This window comes from Myotis davidii, unplaced genomic scaffold, assembly GCF_000327345.1.
Source record: "Myotis davidii unplaced genomic scaffold, ASM32734v1 scaffold37, whole genome shotgun sequence".
In the NCBI taxonomy this organism is placed as follows: Eukaryota; Metazoa; Chordata; class Mammalia; order Chiroptera; family Vespertilionidae; genus Myotis; species Myotis davidii.
Window position 1 is genome coordinate 1,191,117 of NW_006289395.1, and position 5,957 is coordinate 1,197,073.

The window sequence follows — 5,957 nt, forward strand, 5'->3', positions numbered from 1 at the left end:
GCGTCAGCCTGGGGACTGAAGGGTCCCAGGTTCGATTCCAGTCAAGGGCATGTACCTTGGTAGGGGGTGTACAGGAGGCAGCTGATCGATGCTTCTCTCTCATTGATGTTTCTAACTCTCTATCCCTCTCCCTTCCTCTCTGTAAAAAATCAATAAAATATATTAAGAAAAAAAATAAGGCCCTATTGAAAAACCCCAAATCAGGGACAAATGGATACTTTATTGTACACCTAGAGGTGTGAGCAGTGAGATTTCTTGGGACAATACTTAGCTAAACTCTCTTCAAAGTATTAAGTACTGGTAGGTCCTCTGATACTGTAATAATGGGTCAGTAACAACAAAAGTCAGCTTCACACAGAAAAGTTTCAAACTGGGCGTGAGAATGATAACGTTTATAGATAAAAACAACCGTAACCTTATTTGTAGAAGGTTTGGCTCCATATTAAAATGCATTCAAATAGCCTGGCTGGCTTGGCCCAGGAGATCAGGGCACATGCCTGGGATGTGGACTAGATCCCCAGTGTAGGACCTGCAGAAGGCAGTCAATCAATGATTCTATCTCATCATTGATGTTTCTATTTATTTCCCTCTCTGAAATCAATAAAAATATATTTAAAAGAAATACACTCAAATGTTAAATGCCAGGGAAGGCATCTAGTTGCCATTATGACCTTTTATAAAGACACTGATCCATGAACCACACTATATATAAAGAGGAAATATGCAAATTAGGCCGGGACGCCGTAACTGGTCATGACCACAGGAGGAGGTTGCGCAGGCAGGTGAGGCCTTGAGCGGAGATGGACAGGACAGGGACGGGGGCTGGCCCGCAGCCTCCAGGGCCGAGTGTAGGCCCAGAGAGGAAACGGTGGGCCCGCCTCTCGCGGAAGCAGCGTGAGTCCCTCCCGGCTCCTGCGCAAGTGGCATGGCTCCCTCCCGGCTCCCGTGGCGCTGGTGGCTTGCTTCCACCTCCAGCGGAAGCCGCACAGCTCTCATGGAAGCAGCGCGGCTCCCAGTGGCGCGCTGGGGTTCCCACTGGTTCCTGTGGAAGTGGCGGGCGGCCTACTGTGTGCGATAACGTGCAATGGGCTACTCGTCTATATATCTATAAAAGCCTAAGTGACTGTCGGCCTGCTGGTACATATGACGTGCACTGACCACCAGTCACTTATAATAACAGAAGGGGTGCTGAAAACTTAAAGAAAAGTACCCTACCCATGAATAAAATGTTGCTCCAGAAAGGTATATATGTAATCTAGAGCAGGTCCAAAGCATGACCGTGAAAATATTAAGGGACTGAGATGGATAAGCTAAAAAGACACGTATTCACTTTGAGAAGACCAAGGAGAGCAGTATTATCATCAAAGTCTATAAAATTAGCCTGGCCACTGTGGCTCAGTGTTTGAGTGTTGACCCATGAACCGAGACATCACTGGTTCGATTTCTGGTCAGGGCACATGCCCAGGTTGTGGGCTCTATCCCCAGTAGGAGGCGTGCAGGAGGCAGCCAATCGATGGTTCTCTCTCATTGATGTTTTTATCTATCCTTCTCCCTTCTCCTCTCTTTTTAAAATAAATACATATTTAAAAAATAGTCTACAAAATTAGAAAGGGCATTAAAAAGAATACAAACTTGTTCAAAAAATTCTAGACCCTTACAAGATAGCAACAGGGGAAACTTGTGGTAAATTTAAACCAAATGTAGGAAATTCACTCATGTCTATAAACTTGTGGAACTTACCTCCATTACATACAATAATATAAAATCAGCAAATAAAAAATTTTTAACTTGAAATTGTTGTTAATCCTCATCTGAGGAAAAATTTTCCAGTGCTTTTCAGAGAGAGTGGAAGGGAGGGAGGGTGGAAGAGACAGAGATAAGGAAGAAATATCGATGTGAGATCCACTGGTTGCCTCCTGCATGCACTGGGGGCGGAGAGCCCACAAGCCAGGTACGTGACCTTAACAGAATTGAACCTGCGGCCTTTCGGTGTTGCTCTAACCACTGAACAACACTGGTCAGGGCTGAAATCTTTAATTTAAAAAATGTTTTATATATAAGTGTTACTGAACTCAAGGGGTTTGCTGCTGGGGTGCTCTATTCAAGAAGGAGAAGTGGTTGGAGCAAGGCAGCTTCATTTTCTTGCAGCAGGTGAAGGAGATGGGAATCATATTCAAAGGGAGGCTTAGCTATTGCTTATATACGCTGTTTGGTTAATTACATGTTGATTTCTCCTTAAGTATAAGTATAGGCAGTTGGCTATACTTATGAGGTTTATCCTGTTTACAGCTGCAGCGGCAAAATTCTGAGCTGCATTTTAACATTTAGCAAGAAATAACATTTAGTGATAACATTTAGAACTGCCCAGACCTTGAGACCCTTGTCCTATTTAAACATAAGGGTCAGGACATTCTTATACTGCATTTTGATTTCTCTGGAGTTTCTGCTGCCTTTTTTCTTTCTTTTTTAAAAAAATATATTTTTATTGATTTCAGTGAGGAAGGGAGATGGAAAGAGAGACGGAAACATCAATGATGAGAGAGAATCACTGATCGGCTGTCTCCTGCACGCTCCCTTCTGTGGATGGAGCCTACAAGCCAGGCGTGTGCCCTTGACTGGAATCAAACCCAGGACCCTCAGTCCTCAGGTCGACGCTCTACCCGCTGAGCCAAGCCAGCTAGGGCTGCTGCCTTTTTTCTTATTGACAAGAGTGATGTGCTTTCATCACAACCTCAGATTTACCTGGTTCCCAGTCGTGCTCTCTGTTATGTGGGTTTCCTCACTTTTCCTGGAGCCGTCCAGCTGGTTGATGACCTCGGCTTCAGTGTGAGACCTTTGCAATCCTGAGTCGGACCCTTATTTCTTGTACCTTGTGCTTTCTAGGTCTTGGCCTTGTTTCTTCTTTTGTAACTGTCTCAGGAAGTGTGTGGGAGGTAACCCTCCTGAGTTGTTCTATGAGAAAAAATTTCTCTCATTTCCTGAATTATCTGTTTCCCCTCAGTTCAGTAGGTCCTAGGATTTTCTTATTCATGCCACTTACTGGGTTTTCTCATTTGTCTGGATGGTTCTTGGTTGCCTATTCATATTTAAGATGGAGGGGCTGACGATGATTATTTTAGGTAGCAAGGCTCTCCCCAACAGGTCCCATCAGCTCCCTACTCTTTGATGTGGAGCCTATACTGAACTTTAAAAGTGCCTGTGAATGTGGCTTGGCATGCATCAGACTGATAATTTTGTCTAGCTGAGAATAATAGATTTATAACCTTTGTTTAATATATGGTGGTACATTGTGAGGTAGAAATAAACTACCCACAAATCATTTTGCTTACTTAATCCTAAAATAGGAATTTAGATGTTAATAAAGTGATACCTTGAAAGTAAAGAGGGAATAATGACAGGTTATAAGTCAATTCAAATATTTGTTGGATTTTTGGTGTGTTTCATGTTTCTGGTGATGCAGAAAGTATCCTAATAATAAAAGCCTAATATGCTAAGTGCCTGGTTGTCTGGTCATCCATTCAACCAAAGTGTAATATGCTAATTATATGCTAAGGCTGCTCAACTGCTTGCTATGACATGCACTGACTACCAGGGGGCAGAAGGTCCGACCAGTAGGTTAGCTTGCTGATGGGGTCTGGCCGATCAGGACTGAGCAAGATGGGCTGGACATGGCCTGGAGCCCTCCCCAGCTGGCCAACCTCTTGTGTCCCTCCCTGGTCCGATAGTGCACTTGTGGGGTCCCTCGGCCTGGCCTACTCCCTCTCGCAATCCGGGACCCCTTGGGGGATGTCAGAGAGCTGGTTTTGGCCTGATCCTGCAGGCCAGGCCAAGAGACCCCACTGGTGCACGAATTCGTGCACTGGGCGTCTAGTTTATAAATAAGACAGAGGTCCTGCCTTCAAGGAGCTAGCTGGAGAGACTTAATCTTTCACTTTACTTTATGGCCTTTTGTTTTAAGTTAAACTTTACTTGTGTTATTCTGATCTTCATTACATTTTGCAAAAACATAATTTTTTGGATTGTGTAGTAGAAACTGAATATTTGAGCTGCACATTGATACGTGGTTGGCAGTGTTCAAATGGCAAGTGCATTTATCCAAATTTGAGAATCAGTGCCAATAGTTTATTTAGGACTGGCTTCATAGATTTAAAAAAAAATTTTTTTTATTGATTTTTTTAGAGAGAGGAAGGGAGAGGGATAGAGAGTTAGAAACATAGATGAGAGAGAAACATCGATCAGCTGCCTCCTGCACACTCCCTACTAGGGATGTGCCTGCAACCAAGGTACATGCTCTTGACCGGAATCGAACCTGGGACCCTTCAGTCTGTGGGCCGACGCTCTGTCCACTAAGCCAAACTGGTTAGGGCTGTAGATTTTAATTGTAATCAATACTTTTTTTGGCACTTTGGGGAAAGATCTTGTCTAGAGCATTCAGGGGACATAGTGATTATTGCCTCACCCTTAGATGCTTCTCATAACCTGTAATTATATCTTCATCTGGCTTGTTAATATGTCCCTTTCCTCAAGGATACTTAGGCAGTAACTCTCAGAAGTTATTGATACTATAAGGTGATGCCTTTAAGTGCCTTGGATTTTCTTTTGAAATACAAATACCTCTTTCTGCCAGATTAGCCTCACTCTCATTCTTACCTTACTACAAATTAAATTACAGTTACAAATAAGATTATTCCTACATTTGGGAAAATAGAGTGGGAATTGGGAGCCTTGATGAAGGAATAGGATTATAAAATTAATCAGTATTATTTACTAATCAGAAACATACTTGAAAAAAACATAGTCTAGTCCAAACTCTCATTAGATGAAAAAAACTCTGACTTAAAAAGACATTTAGCAGGTTGTTTGAGATTTTAATGGTAGAATTGGAACCCTAGACTCTAGTCTCAACAGCACTCCCAGGTCTGGGGGGGGGTTTTACATTTTAATGTGTTATCATATTTTAAGGATATCTCCGAGAGTAGAATAATACAAAAAAAATGTGCCAGTGTAAGGGTAATCAGATTACAGGAGGGGTGCATGTGGTGCACTAAATATTTGTCCAGTACTTAATGTTTGATACATAGTAGGTGCTTAGTAAACATTTGCAAGCATTCTGTACTTTCATGTCATGCTTGATGCCATGAAGGGATGCAAAATACGGAAAGGATCCATCTCTTTTCAAAGAACTCTTAGGCTGATTGGTAATTTAAAATAATTGGAAGATTGACTAACAGATGTCAAAAGTAATAGATGGTGTAGTCAGGAGAGACTTGACTAAAACAGAAAAAATTGCAGTAGGCCACAAAGGAATGAAAGTAAGTGCATATAACTACATGCTAATTTTACTCACTGGAAACCATTTTGAAATTGAAGTTCTGTATTTGTTCTTGTCTGTGACTTTTTGCTAAACCTTCATGAATAGCATCCTACAACTCGAAGTTTTTATTAATTTGCTTTTAAAGCGGGTCTTGAATTCTTGCTGCCTGGTATGGATTAGGTTGAATCAATTTTGGTTTAATTTAGTAAGTACAGTATTAGAATATCTGCTAATGTGTAAGCAGTATGCCCGAGTAGAAAAAAGTCAGAATAATGCATAACCTAATAAGGGGACATGGAAGTGTAAGCTGTGTGGTAAATGAAAGCATGTGAGGGTATAGAGGTAGCCAAGAGTGTGGGAGATGTTAGTGCGATCTGGGTGAGGGTGAGAAAGGCTTTTTGGGAAAGATGACAGCTAGGTTTTTAAATTTTTTTTATTTCAGAGAGTAAAGAAGAGAGGAGAGAGAAACATCAGTGATGAGAGCATCATTGATTTTCTGCCTCCTGCATGCCCCCTACTGGGGATCAAACCTACAATCCAGGCATATGCCCTTGACTGGAATTGAACCTGGGACCCTTTAGTCCAGAGGGTGACACTCTATCCACTGAGCCAAACCAGCTAGGGCTGACAGTTAGGTTTTAAA